This window comes from Mesoplodon mirus (assembly GCF_964341445.2).
Source record: "Mesoplodon mirus genome assembly, chromosome: 1".
Taxonomy (NCBI): domain Eukaryota; kingdom Metazoa; phylum Chordata; class Mammalia; order Artiodactyla; family Ziphiidae; genus Mesoplodon; species Mesoplodon mirus.
The window spans coordinates 209373243-209388865 of record NC_138976.1 but is presented as its reverse complement, the minus strand read 5'-3'; positions in this window follow the sequence as shown (position 1 = coordinate 209388865).

Genomic DNA, 15623 nt, shown 5'->3' with positions numbered 1-15623 from the left:
CCTCTATAAAGACCCAATTTCAAAATAAGGTCATGTTCTGAGGTACTGGGGGTTAGGACTTAATCACTTGAATTTTGGGGAGGACACATTTCAGCCCTTAAGAGCCTATAACATAACAAGAATGAGACAACATGTTTTCTTGGCCATCTGTGGCATGGTTACATGTTCTGGGTATTCAAGCATGTGGCGCTAGCCTCCGTTTGTACCGTTAGGGAACTGGTGGTGGCCTGAGACTTCTGTCACATGCTACAGGAAGCTCTACATCTCGTTATACCTCAGAACACCCACTTGCGTCAAAGACATCTTCAGAAGCAGTGGGAGGCACTGGGTTTGGTTCTGGAGGTGGAACCTCAGTCAGTATGAACCTTGATCTGGACCAACCCATCTACCTTTTCTGGGGCTTCTTGGAACGGCGTGCTCCTGGAGAGTACCAGCAACACCTACCATGGGTAGGGAGGGAAACTGAGGCCGGGGAGGCGAAGGCACTAGTCTACCACAGACTCAGACCGCTTGGGCCACCACCTCGCCCCCCATCCATGTCAGGGATCGCAGTTCTGACAGGCATCCTGTGCCTGAGTGTTAGTATTCTCATCTGAGGGATAGAAAAGATCCTGCCACCCTCCCAAGGTGAGGGAGACTGTGACATGGTCAAGGATGGAGCATCTCCTGAAAGCTGGGTTACACAGGCCCTGCCAGTGTTTGGGCTTGCTGCCATCCCTCTCTGCCCCCCAGCTCTCCAAGTCCTGGCCCAGACTGGGAGCAGTGCCCGTGCTATGCCAGGCTAGTGTCTCCTGGCCCTCAGGCCTTGGCCCCCTACTCAAGGGAGCCCTCCCTAATGCCCTTCCTGGACAAAGCCGTTCCATGCTGCAAGACCTCAGGCCTGTGAAGCAGACAGGACATATGGCTCCCTGGTGGAGGCAATGGCGAAGAGACAAGAAGAACCCAGCAGAGACACTTGAGGAAGTGACCCAAGCCTTGGCCTCTCTGCATCTGGGGGTCCAGCCCCTACCCCATTACCTCTTCCCCATCTGCGTTGGTATCTGGGAGCACACAGTATGCCCAAACAAACATTTGTTGAATAAATGAACTGGCAGGAAGGAACCAGGGAGGTTCGTGAAGGGGGAGGGGTCTGGGAGCTCCGGGTCTTGGTGTTCTGCTCTATAAAATGGGCTTATACACATGCTACCAGAGACTCTGAGGGGAGGATGAAGATCTGGCTTGGGGGTCTCCTCTTCCCTCAAGGCTTAGCCTGTCCCAGAGAGCCTTCCTCAACTTGATTGTCCTGACACAGCGTCCACAGGCCATGGTGGCGGGGGGGGGGGGCCGTTGGTCATTGGTGTGTTTCCCTCAAATTGGGTAATCACTTTAGAAATGTGAAATGGTTTTTGTTTTTCTTTAAATGTTCTTCATTTTTTTCCACCACTCAATATAAAAGTAAGATTTTTATCCTAAAAACCTCTCATAAAGGACCAAGTCCAGAAAATTCCACCCCAAAATAAGAGTCAGGGAAGCAGGGTGGTCTCATGGGCTTTGCCTCTTTTTTAAAAAAAGTATGTTTTAAAATTAAGAGCAATTATTTAAAAAAGTAATCTAAACTTGTAGCTCCAATGAGCTGGGTATTTGGGGAGGGAATTTTCCCAAAAATATTTTCTGCCAGGCTGTTTGGCATCCTCCACACACACTAGTCCTCTGGCTGCTCCATAGGAAGGCAAGAGCTGGTCCTCTTCGGTAGGAACCCCTGGCTGGAAACCTACTCCCCACCAGGACCCAGGCTCTGACCACTGGACCGTCCTCCCTGGCCCTAGGTCTGTACACGTGAAGCTTTCCTTGGCTTTCAGGAGGGAGACAGGTGAATCACCCCAGGTGACATCAAGCCACCACCCACAGGTTCACAGTGATGGCTTGGAGACATGTAGCAAGGAAGCTGGGAGGAGGCAGGCCTATGGGCTATACGCTTTCCTAGGGGGGCAAAAGCAGGTGATGGATTCACAGAACAGATAGGACCAGGCCCTCCTGAATGCCAGGCCTGCTCAGCAGCCAGGACACAGGGGACACAGGAGGGACAAAGGCTGATGGGCTGCTTCTAGGGCTCCTCCTCCACCTCTGGGCAGCCAGACTATGGGTCATTTTTTCCTGCCTCTTGACTCTTCTCTGAGTTGTCTGAATTGTTTACAATAAGCATGAATCTATTCTCTCATCAGAAAACAGGAAACTCATAAAGATTTTAAGGGTGGGATACATGTAAATGATAACACACATTCACAGGACAGTTCTGAATTCTACCTGTCAGAAAAGATATGGACTGGCCCCTCATTAGCAGATGGGGAAGCTGAGGCTCAGAGAAGTGGAACTGTCCCATCTAAGGCCATTTGCCAGCTACGATGATGCCTCATGACTGTGGTCTGAGGGCTTACTCATATGAGAGGGTTTGGCTGTGCCCCCGCCCCTGACGGGTGGGGGCAGGGGTATGTTTTCACAGCCAGAAGTTTTCCTAGGTAAGCCTGGGGTAAGAACTATATAGGTGGGTCCAGGGCAATCCAGAGGCTTAGTGGTTATGAGCCAGTTAAGCGTCTTTGATGCCATGCACCTGCCCAGCCAGCTTGGAGGGAGCCTGAGTCCCCAGTCACAGAAGTATGAGAGCCTGCCTCCCCCTGCCTAACACAGACCCTGTAGCCTCTTGGCCCTCATCAGCCCCTCAGGCTCAGGGCATTTTAGCTACTTTTAGCTACTTCTGCAGCCTGCTGGTGGACTTTGGGTAAGCCCTGCCCCCTCTCTGGGCTCCTGTCTCCTCCCCACCTCCTCCCAAGCCACACCTGCTGAGGCTATGGCTCGAGGGCACCTCAGAGGCCCAGGCTTGCGGCCTAGCACATGCCTTGTGGGAAGGCATTCCCTGGGCCTCCTAGGGGGTGGTCTCTCACAAGGCCTGGAAGCCTGGCCAAGGCCATCCGCATGGACAGATTGGAGAGACCTGGCCTGGGACAGGTGCTTGGAGGGCTCCCATTTCACAGATGGGGAGTCTGAGGCCTGGGGAAAGGGTCTGTCCCTAGCAACACAGCTCATCCCCAAGGCCCAGCCTCTGGGGCTTGACATTCTGGCTCTCTCTGCCTCTCAGTTTTCCCGAGATGGACGTGTTAGCAGTCCTCACACCAAGGCCAAAGGAAGGATGAGATAGATGTACAGTGCAAGTCCAAGTGTGTCCAGCATGTGAGCCCCATAGTCAGGGCTAGTAGGGGGGTCAGGACAGCAGAGAGCAGGAAGGGGCTGCTCTGAGTCCTGCAGGCTGTATACCTGCTCTCACCACCTCACTCCCTGTGCTGACAGCTGTGCTTTTCCAGTAATCATCAGGAGCGCTTTGCTGTCCCCGTTTTACAGGTGAGAAACTGAGGCTCAGGCCTGTGAGTCACACATTTGCTAAGTAGCTGCTTTAGTCAGCTGCAAGGAATAGAAACCCAGGGTCAACCTAGAGGAGATGGCTGCTGGCAGCTTCAGAGTTCGGAGGGAAGTCCTTGAAGCTCAGGATCCCAGAGCAGGGGAGCAACTTTTTCAGCATCCCAACACCTCATCCCAGAGATGCACTGGACCACGGGTTCATCCCTGGACCAATCGCTGTGCCAGGCAGAGGCACTCGATGAGCCAGGGTTCCAGGAACCTGTGGCTGCATAACCACAGATACTGTTTACAACAGCAACAGTCATTTCTGCTCATGAATCTGCAGTCCAGGCAGGGCTCAGCACCTTGGCTCTGATCCATGGTGAGACTCCACTGGAAAGGCATCCCAGGGCATTGGCACCTCTCCACAGGGCTGCTTGAGCTTCCTCATGGCATGGTGCTGTCTTCTAGGAGCAAGCATTCCTTAAGACAGGGAGTGGAAACTGCCTGTTTATCCAGGCCTTGGCCTGGAATGTCACTTCTATTGTATTCTATTCATCAAGCAGCCATGGAGCTCAGGTTCAACGAGTGGAGACAGACCTCACCTTTCATAGGGAGGACCCTCAGCAAATTTGAGGGCCACAAGCACTAGGCCAGACTCTTCTTGGGTGTCTGATGTGCACCTGCACACCAGCAGGCCATTCCAAATTAGAGAACTTAGATCAGATTCAGACCCCAAATGCAGGTGTGACCTTACTGAGTTCTGATAAAACATGCACAAGCGGATGCAAACACAGGAGGACTGGAGGACACTGGTGCATGGTGTTAAGTGCTGACAGGGGATACAAGTAATGTCTGTGTTTTTTTTTTTTAAGGAATTTTGCCTTTTTAAAAACAATTTATTTATGTATTTATTTATTTATTTATTTATTTATGGCTGTGCTGGGTCTTCATTTCTGTGCGAGGGCTCTCCCCAGCTGCGGCAAGTGGGGTCCACTCCTCATCACGGTGCGTGGGCCTCTCACTATCGCGGCCTCTCCCGTGGTGGAGCACAGGCTCCAGACGCGCAGGCTCAGTAATTGTGGCTCACGGGGCCAGCTGCTCCGTGGCATGTGGGATCTTCCCAGACCAGGACTCGAACCCGTGTTCCCTGCATCGGCAGGCAGACTCTCAACCACTGCGCCACCAGGGAAGCCCCAATGTCTGTGTTTTTGGTGCTTGTCCACATTTTCTGAACTGTTCAGAGGAATGTACACTCTATTCGTCTGGCCTTGGGCTGTAACGATGCTATCTGAGGGCAGGCGGGCAGAGTCTATAACCAGAGACGAGGTCATCTCTCACGTACCCATGTGTGGAGTCCTGATTATGGTGCCCAGGAGTTTTCCTTCCCATCGAGACCCAGCTCAGCCCAGGTGGGTCCAAGCTCATGTAGATCTTGGATATTGCTGTATTTTCTCCCCTGTCCTCTGTACCCCCATGGTCCTGGTCCTCCTGGAGACCACCTTGTTCTCAGCTCCTTTGAGAGGCTCAAGGAGGGCCAGGGGAGGCCAAGGCTAGCCCATCTGGTGAAGGCCAAGACGCTGAGGGTAGTGCACGGGCTGGATCTCTTTGTGTCTCTGTGCTCACTGGGGCCCCTGTGCAGCAGACAGTCTGTCAACTGAACTGTGATCCTCGGTGGGGAACACGCCCCTTCAGCCTTCAGAGGACTGTGAGCGCAGAGGTCCTGCCTTCCCTTGCTGATGGCCACCACCTCTTAAAACCAGACTCAAAGGGTGATTAGGTTAAAAGGTCCCTGCCCAGCTCTTCCTTGACTCCCTTATCTTATTCCATCCAGTCATCAAATACCTGCTGCTGTCTGGCTCTGTGCCCCATGCTGCTGACCGCTGTGATCTCTTGGGTCCCCAGGGCCCAGGAATAAAGCCCTCAGTTAAGCTGACTTTCCTTGCAGTCTACCCAGCCCTGTGGCTCTCCTCGTGCTTCCACAATACACTCAGGTGCCACTGCTTCCAGGAAGGACTCCTTGCCTACCCAGGCTGGCTTGAGGCAGACCATAGGCTTGCGACTCCTTCTCTCCCACCCAATAGACAGATTGTACTTGGAGTGCAGGAACCACACCTGGTTCATCTCCTTGGCCCCAGAGCCCAGCACAGGCTGAGCACAGGGCAGGTGTCACTAACTGTTGGAGGAATCTGAGAACGAGAGATGGTCCAGGTAGAAAATGTTGGTGACACCTTGGGCAAACTCCTGCTATTCCTTTCTCTCCACTCACCAAATCGAGCTGTGGATCAGATTGTGGAATTTGGCATCAGTGACCTTAAGCTCAAACCCTGGCACTGCTGTGGTGACTGTGGGCAGGTCATCTGTGACAGATGCTGCCTGTGCCCACCATGTCTCCTCTGCTAAGCTCACTCAGGGCCCTAGGCCCAACTCCCAGCTGCCTGAGTCTCCCTCTGGGGTCTTGTGTTAGTCCCGTCTTTTATTTTCTGTGTTCTGATGCTTTGACGCAGGCCAGGCTGACCCTGGAGGGATGGCCTCCAAGTCCTAGAGAGAGTAAAGCAGTTGCCATGAGCACATCTTTCATATGCAAACCAACACATCCAGAGCCAATGCCACAACCACCTCACACTCCAGACCAGTGTCCACCCGCCCTAGTCACCCCAGGGCCAGGTACCGGACAGCTAGCCTCTGTGCCCTGGTCCACTAAAATGATTCCAACTGGCCAATCCTAAGCCCGCTCACGCTGCTCACTCGTTCCTTCCCATGGAAACCACAGTAAAGGCTCTCACCACATGTCCCCCTCTCCCTCTGCCTCCTGAGCAAACCTGGTGCTTCCCTGTGTGGCCCTACATGGTGCAGTGTGCTTCCAGCCCCCTGGCCCTTCAGGCAGGTTAGCTCTGAGGTGCTGGTTCTATACAGTGAGAAAGTTGGGCCCTGGGGCTCTCCTGTTGAACATAAATGGTCACAGAACATCAACGTCAGACAAGGTCACTCTGAGACAAAGAAACAATCAACTGTACCTATCCTGGTGATACAAGTGGCTGCTGCTTTGTTACCAACTCCAGCTTTTGCTTCCCTTTATTCCTTATACTTTCTAATAAAACTTATTGATACTCAAACATAGAACAAGCCCCACTTCCTAACAGCATCCAGTCCAGCTCTGCTTCTTTGAACCTCTTCAAGATTGCCTTACATGAGCCCAAAGCCTACTCAAGTCCTCCCTAACACCATTGCACTGAGACGCCTTACGATTTCGCGTGGCAAGTGTTTCACCTCACCACATCATGGCAGGTCTAAAAACCCCGGCGTCATCCTGGGGTCTCTCCTGGGACAGAGTGAGGGACACACAGGCTTCCCCTACAGCCAAGCCTCAGTGGCCTCCAGACCTAAGTTGCTTGATACCACACTCTGTGTATCAGTGTCCTGGGGCCACTACAACAAAGTACCACAAATCAGGAAGCTTAAAACAGCAAATGAATCCTTGGCCTTCCTTGGCTTGTAGCTGCACCACTGCAATTCTGCCTCCACCATCACATTTCTGTGTGTCCTTTCCCTCTTCTTTTTTTCTTTTTTTATGTTACACACTTTAAATATATGTAGTTTATTGTGCATTAATTATACACCAATAAATCAGTTAAATAAATCATGCCAACCCCCAAGTCAAAGATGCCGAGTATTACACACACGTGAGAGATCTTTTTGCAATTTTCCTGCTTCTGTCTTGAAAAAATAATCTGGAAATATTATACCTCAAAAATAATAGAGAAATATTGAATAAGTCTTTCCCTCTTCTTATAAGGACACCAGTGATTGGATTTAGGGACCACCCTAATGCAGTAGGACCTCACCTTAACTAATTACATCTGCAAAGACCTTCTGTCTTGGTCACATTCTGACGTTCCAAGTCGACATGAATTTTGGTGGGGGACACTATTTAACCCATCCTAATCTACTCTTTGACCCCCTCAAAAGTCACTTTGGTCCCACTTTCAAAATACATCCACCCCATCCCAACATCTCCCAAAGTCTTAACCCATTCCTAAAGGGAGAAAAAGGAAGAAACGAAGGAGTCACTGGTCCAAAGCAAGTCTGAAGCCCAGCGTGCACATTCCAGGAGATTTCAAGGCCTGCAAATAACCCTCTGTGGCTTGATGCTCTGTCCTTTGGGTGCATGAAGGTGGCCCTGCTCTCTGGGGCTTTGGCAGCAGCTGCATCCCACCTTCTCTGGTCTCTGCCTCTACATTCATGGCTCTGCCCTCCAAGCCATTCTTTCTCCACTTCATTTCATCTCTGGGCCTCTCAATCTAGACTGGCAGAGTTTCCACTAATGTAACAGTCTCAAAAGCCTTGTTGGTCTTCTGCATAATTCACAGGGAGCTACACCATCAGGTAAGAGGCTCCACAGATCTTTCCTGAATAGCCCCATCTCTCTTCCTGCATTCCTCTAAGATGGTGGAGTATACCCGCAAGTCACAGATTTAACCTCTTCAACAGTAGGTTCTGCCACAACATCTTTGGTGCTGTCTTTAGACCACACTTTCTGAACAGTGAATTTCCTAATTTTAACAGGCTGAGGACTTCCCAAATCATCAAGTGCTGGTTCCTTTTGCTTAACAGTTCCTTCTGCAATTTATATCTTTCCTCTCAGATTTTACTACAAGCGGTGAGGAGAAACCAGGTCATATCATTCATATTTTGCTTAGAAATTTCCTCAGCTAAATATCCAAGTTCATTCCTTACAATTTCTACTTTCCACTCAACGCTAGAATACAATTCAGCCAAGTTTCTGCTGCTTTATGGCCTTTCCTCCGGTTTCCAATAATTGGCTCTTCATTTCCATCTGAGACCTCACTAGAAGCACCTTTCATGTTCATACTTAATACCAACATTATGTTCATGGCCATACATGTATTCTCTGAGACAATAGAAACTTTCTCTACATTCTCCTCACTTCTTTCTTTTCTTTTTTGGAGGTTTTTTTTTTTTATTGAAGTATAGTTGATTTATAATGTTGCATTAATTTCAGGTATACAACCAAGTGATTCAATTATACATACATATATATCTATTTTTTTCAGATTATTTTCCCTTATAGGGTACTACAAAATATTGAGTATAATTCCCTGTGCTATACAGTAGGTCCTTTTTGTTTATCTATTTTATATATAGTAGTGTGTATATGTTAACCCCAAACTCCTCATTTATCCCTCTCTCCCATTTTCCCCTTTGGTAACCATAAATTTGTTTTCTATGTCTGTGGGTCTATTTCTGTTTTGTATATAGGTTCATTTGTATCATTTTATTTAGATTCCACATATAAGTGTTAACATATGGTATTTGTCTTTCTCTGTCTGACTTATTTCACTGAGTATGACAATCTCTAGGTCCATTCATGTTGCTGCAAATGGCATTATTTCGTTCTTTTTTATGGCTGACTAATATTCCATTGTGTGTGTGTGTGTGTGTGTGTGTGTGTGTGTATCACGTTTTCTTTATCCATTCATCTGTCAATGGACATTTACGTTGCTTCCATGTCTTGGCTATTGTAAATAGTGCTGCAATGAACATTGAGGTGCATGTATCTTTTCAAATTATGGTTTTCTCCAGCTATATGCCCAGGAGTCCTCACTTCATTTTGACCTCTCTCTCACCAGAATTGCCTTTATTGTCCGTATTTCTACCAACAATCTCTTCAAGGAAATGTAGGCATTTTCTATCACGTGCCTCAAAACTCTTCCAGCATGTGTACTTTACCCGATTCCACAGCCACATTTTAAGGTATCTGTTCTAGAAGCATCCCCCTTCCTGGTACAAAATCTGTGTTAGTTTTCTAGACCTGTTGTACAAATTTCCAAATTTAGTGGGTTAAACCAACAGAAATGTATCCTTTCAACGTTTTGGAGGCCAGGGGTCTGAAATCAAGATGTGGTCAGGGCCATGCACCCTCTGGAAGCTCTAGGAAAGGATCCTTCCATGCCTCTTCCAGCTGCTGGCCACTCTGGGTGAACTTTGGTGTTCCTTGGTTCATAGCTGCAGCATGCCCATCTCTGCCTCCATCATCACAAGGCCTTCCCTGTGTGTCCCCTCCTCTTCTTATAAGGACACCAGTCATAGGACTTAGAGCCCACTCTATTCTCATCTTAACTAACTACAGCTGCAAAGAACTTATTTGCAAGTAAAATCACAGTCTGAGGGTCCAGGTGGACATAGATTTAGGGTGGGGGATACCATTCAACCCAGGAAGCCAACTTGTGTGGGCTTTCTTCCCTTCTCTGCCTTAGTCTCCATTCCCCTACTATTCTTCCTGGGTTGCCTCCCAAATAAACTCCTTGCATTCAATCCGTGTAGCAGGATCTGCTACTGGGAGAAAACTACCCAAGACACAGGCCCCCTGCTGTGAGCCAATGGGGACCCACCTAAGACATGCCCGCCCCCACCCCGTGAGCTACTGCCAAACCATTGAAGACATAACTCCTGGTGCTGAGCTACAATGTCCCCCTCTGTGAGTGGAGTGAAGATAATGGCCCTTTCCTCTGAGGTTTTGGGAGCACAGGGGAGAGAATGCTGTAGGGCTCTGGGTTTAGGACCACACACAGGGAATGGCCACTCCCTACTTCTGGGAAGTGGGGTGCTTTGGGAATGACCCCAATATTTTTCCTTGAAGTGGATGGGCTGCTCTTTTGTCAGTTTTCCAGTGCCCCTTGGGGGCAGATGTTGTTCTGGGGGGCTATAATGTGCTTTCTGAGTTCTGATAGGGCACAAGGAAGTGGAGCTCCCTCTCCAAGATGGAGATTCATGGGAGGGATGGTGGTATGTGCATTTTCAGCGGGCAGAACTGGAGTGCTTAAGACCAGGCTCCCGGGGCAGGCCTGGCCCTGGCAGGAAATGGAAGATTTTTGTCCCTCTCAGGGATACTGCCAGCCTGGATTCTGCTGGGGAGATAGGGTCAAGGCAGGACTTGTTGGAGGGTGCAGGCTGGTCCCTGCAGATGGGGTCTGCGGGGTGGGGCAGGGCCATAGAAGAAATCAGACTCCAAATGAACTGTATTCTCTCATGGCTGCTTCAGGTGAAGTCAGAGATGGGTTTCTTCCTGCCTCTGTTCTCCCATCCTGGTTTGGGCTCCCCGGGAGGCCCTTCCATCCCGTTCCAGGATGGCCCCCCTCCACCCTCAAGGGGGGGGCACTATCTTAGGTCACGTGGCCATCTTGGACCAACCCCAGCAGAGGGAGCGGGAGAGCTGGTCAGTGAGCCTGTGCCACAGGAGGGCTGGCTGGAATCCTTCCCCTGTAACCTTCACTTTCTAGGATCTTGGGGCCAGATGGCCCACCCGAGCCCCAGCTCTTCTCCTTGGCAGGAAATTCCCTAGGCACTACCTGGTATTTGCCATCCTGCTGGTCAGAGAGGACCAAGTCCAGTTTGGGGACAGCACAGAGGGGCCATCCGGAAGGTAAGACAAGGCTGAGAAAGCAATGTGGGTGTGCCACCATCCTCAGGGATCCCTGGTATGCTCCCATCAGGGGGTGCTACTGAGGCCCAGCAGACAGCAGCTTGAGCACACCTGGGCTTTGAGGGAAAGAAATCTGCAGGCTGCGAGATGGTGCGGGTGCCATGGGACAATGGCTTCCTGGGGCTGCAAGGGCCTCCATCAGAGCTTTGCACCTGTGAGCAGGGCACCAAGCCCAGAAATTTGTTGGGTCAGCAAGACCAGGCCTGGTGGGCCTTGTGGCCAGGAGGGCGGGGGAGGCCAGCTTTCTAGGACGGAATGTGCAGAATGTAGGGTGGGAACCTGGCTGCTCCCCCATGGCCTGCCCTAGCCCTACCTACTTCTCTGGCCCTCTCATGTTTTCTCTCTTGTAAATGGGGGGCAGTGGTGGGTGTGGGAGGGTATGTGACCAGGGAGCAGCCTGGCCTCTTGTCACAGCTGGTTGCCTTGGGACCATCTGGAGCTCCTCGGATCACCTGGAGGACTTAGGAATACCTGGAGCCCCCCGGGGACACCTGAAGCCTCACAAGGACCATCTGGAGCCCCTGGGGACCATCCGGGGCCCCCTGAGACAAACTGGAGACCCTTAAGGATCCCTGGGGCCCTCGGAAACACCTGGAACCCCTCAGGACCACCTGGAGACTCCTAGGACACCTGGAGGCCCTCAGGACCACCTGGAACACCTTGTGACCACCTGGAGCCCTCTGGGACCGCCAAGAGCCCCTTGGGGACCCCACGAGGAGGGGGAGGTGACTGAAAGGAATGGGTGGTGGGGGGTCCATAGTGCAGCCACCCTCTGTTGCCAGCTGGGCCTCCCAGAAGGGTCATTCAGAGAGAGCTCATCTGCAGACACATTACAGTGGCTCTTGGGGAGGTGAGCCCACCCTCCTTCCTAGATGCCAAGCACCTGGACTAGCTGCTCACAGGGGCTTGGATTCCAGGACCCTGTCAGACCCCAGGAGGTGGGGAGGCCCTTTGAGCATCTGGGGGATGAGGGCTAGAGCCCCCCAAGGCCTGGGCTCTGAGGCTTAGGGTAAGCAGGGACTTCAGGGGCTGATCCTACCGCTTCCATGTGCACAGTGGTCCGCTGTCCCCTTGGAGGGTGGTGTGAGGGATGGGCACAGGTGTGCGGTGGACCCACCTGGGTCCAAATGTCCCTCTGCTGATTTCCTGGGGCATGGCAGCCCCTTTGGGTCTTGTGTGCTGGTTTCTGCAATGGGACCAGACATCTGAGGAGGAACTGGCTCTATGTCCTGGAGACCTGGGGACCTCAGAGGAGGCAGGAGAGCACTGGGCCTTTATGATCTCAGGCAGCCTCTGTCTCCCTCTGAGCCTCGATTTCCCCATCTGTTAAAAGAGGATTCCAGACCCAAAGTGCTCTGGGGCTGCATGGCAAGAACAAAGTCTCTGAGCTTTCACCCAAGCTGTTGGCAAATATTAACTGAGCACATACTCTGTGACAGGCACTATTGTAGGTGCTTCATTCTGCTCTCAGAACTTCTGTTCTAGATGAGGAGACAGAGGTTAAACAAGAGAGCAAATACCCCAACAAAAAGTAGAAAGCCTGGGGCAAGGGCTCTTTGTTGAGGTTCACCAAGTAGACTTTTGCAAAGTCCTGCAGGAAGAAACCCCAGGCAGACAGAACAGCATGTGCAAAGTCCCTGAGATGGGAAGGAGACTGGTGTGTTCTGAAGGTCCAGTGGCTGGAGCCTGGTGACCTGGGGTGGGAAAGAAGCAGTGCGGGGGCGCCAGACAGGAGAAAATGAGGCTGGAAGTGTGACCAGGGCCAGACGCTACAGGGCCTGAGTCCAACCCCTGAGTCCCAGAAATCCAAGTGGCCGGCACACCAGTGCCCAGCACACAGGAGGTATGCCAGCAGTGCCTCCTGCATGAAGACATGGACAAAGAGTGAATGAATGACTCCTGGCTGGGTCCCTAACTCGTTGTGTGACCTTGGGCAAGTGTATTTCCCTCCCTGGGGCTTAGTTTCACTGCTACTAAGACACCCTGAGTTGTCATTATTTTCAGCGAGTGGCTGGGCTGGGTGCCTGGCTGCAGCAGGCCCCTGTGTATGCTGGCCCCTTCCTCTTCCCAGGACTGTGAGGGACACGGCCAGCAACCCCCCTGGGCCTAGTGGGAAATGTGTGCTCCCCAGGCTGAAGAGGCAGCAACCCTTGGGGGCACAGAAGACCCTCAGCTCAGGCCTTTGTCTCCTGTGACAGCTGGATACTTCAGACCCTTTTCCTGCCCCGTCTGGCGTTCTTTAGGACCCCAGAGGCCCCAGGGCCCACCTCCTGCTCAGCCCACTGGCCTCCCTTCTCCCTCTGTTCAGGGGATGGCCTCCTGTCCTGCAGGGTTGGGGGCTGGACTTGGGGAGGAGGAGGAAGAGGAGGGACAGCAAAGGAAGGAGAGTGGAGAGGCTGAAAGCCAGTGTGCGTCCAGCCTCCACCCTCTGTGGGTGGGCAGTGCAGAGTGCCCAGGCCCCAGGCTATGGGAGCAAGATGAAGGGGGACAGAGGTGGGCAGTGTGCAGGTAGGAAGAAACCCAGGCCCGAGGATTACCCACACACGTGGTGTGGAGACTCCAGGCAGGCAGCCTGCTTCTCACAGTCCTTACTGGGGCATCCAGAGGGCCAGGCCAGATGCCCCAGCCGCAAGGGTCCCTGGGGACAGACCTGCCTTCTGGGGCCATGCACCGGCCACCCACCCCATGACTTCAGACTCCACAATAGTTATTAACATTTATCAGGATATTTCACAAGAACATCTGAGTTTCTTTCATCTCCTGAAAAGCTGGAAGCTCTGGCCACACAGGTCCATGCCTGCGTGGGGACAGCTGGCAGAGGCTCCCCTATATCCCCATGACTGCTGGCCTCCAGCATGCCTGTCATGAGGGTCTGTGTTGAGACTTGCTGATGACACCAGGCCCTGTCTCCAGCTCTGCTCTGGTTGCCCCCACTGCAGCCAACTGGATCTGTTAAGACCCCCAAGCCTGCCCCATGCCTCCTGGAGCATCACCAAATGAGACCCCGTGGAGACCCCACGACCAGGCCTTGTCTCCCCCATGCTCCCTCTGCTCCTCGCTGTGTGTCACTGGCTCCTCCAGGCCTTGGTGGCCCTGCACTCAACTTAGGCACCCTTCCTGCAACCCCTCCCCCAGGGTGTCCTGGCTGGGGGTGGGGCTCCTAGGGACCTCCTGCCACACCCCCTGCCATGCCCACTCCCCTTCCCTGCTTCTGTTCCTCTCCTGTGGCTGCACATCTTCTCAATGTCTCAATGGGAATAGACTCCAAACAGAGGGATTTCCTTTCCTCTGTGTTCTCAGGGCCCAGCACTGTCCAAAATGGACAGCGAGGACATTTTTCCGGGTCCTGCTGGGATGCCTCCTGCTTTCACTCTTGTAGCTTGCCCCAGGACATATGGACCGTGATGGAATATAATGTCCTGGTGTACCCCGAGCCGCTAGGGACAGAATGCCCACCTTGCCAGCCTTCCGATGTGCTGACTGAGGACAGGACCCTCCTGAAATTACTGTGGAAGCTTGCGTGCCGGGCTCCCCAGGCTGTTGGGTGGGAGAGGATAGGGCTCAGGTCTGCCCTGGGGCACAGAGAGCTCACTGGGAACCGGCCCCGGGGACCCTGGGCAGGAGCCCACAGTGGGGGCCATGGGTGAGGACCCTGGATGGGGGGCCCAGTCTTGCCCCCTCAGACCCCAGCAGAGTGGCACCATGTCCAGCAGGTCAATTCCAGCTGCCCACTTGGTCTGGAACGGTGGGACTCTTGGGGGCATCCTTTCTGTGACTGCTTCCTCAACTGTCATGTGGGAACATCCTGGGGTTGAGGTGAGACTGGAGTATTACAGAGTTGACCCTGAGAAGGAGCCCCACTAGGCCCGCTCAGTCACTGCATGAGGCAGAGAAAGCAGAGCTCCGAGGGAGAAAGGGCAGGACCAGCGGGAAGAGGCCGGCTGGGCTCCAGGTCCCTTCAATGCCTCTGACACCTGCTGTCCCTGCCTTGGCTCCATGGGCAGGGACTTTGCTGTATCTCCTTGAGTAAGAGCACAGTTGGAAGGGCCTGGCCTCCCCTTCCCAGTGGGCAAGTTGCTGGTATCAAGCAGCTTCAGAACACCCACTGCAGGGTGGTGAGCTCTCACAGATGCAGGATTGAGGCCCAGGTATGCAGCAGGTATACGGCTGCAGCAGCATCCAGGCATAGCAGGGTGGGTATGTGGGGGACGGCGCTGATTCATGCCTAAGCTCACCTGTGCCCTGCCCGCCTCACCTGGGTCTCTACTTTACCCGTGTCCTGTCCTACCTCACCTGGGCCCTGCCCACTTCACCTGGGTCCCAACTCACCTGTGCCCTGAGCACCTCACCTGTGCCCTGTCACTCCTTGCCTGGGCCCCACCCCTGCCTCACCAATGACCAGTCATCCATTTCTGGCTCCCACAATGGCCCTCTCGGACCACAGGTATGTGCCCTGCAGGTCTGCCCATGGCTGGGCAGTGACAGGCATCCCTGCAGGGTGCCTTGCGGATGTTAGAGGGATGGGGGTCCCAAGGGACTGGACACCCCTCAGTCATCAGTCCCTAAGTCCCTCTGCTCTCCTTCAAGGCCCTCGGGGCTCTGGTGCAAATAGACCTTCCTGACATCTTTGTGAGTAGCCAGCATTCCCACGATCCCATATCTAAGTCTGGCTCCACTTGCTACAGGGGCAAATGGCCCTGTCTACCTCACTAGCAGGGACACAGAGCAGGTCTCCAGGCATGGCACCTTG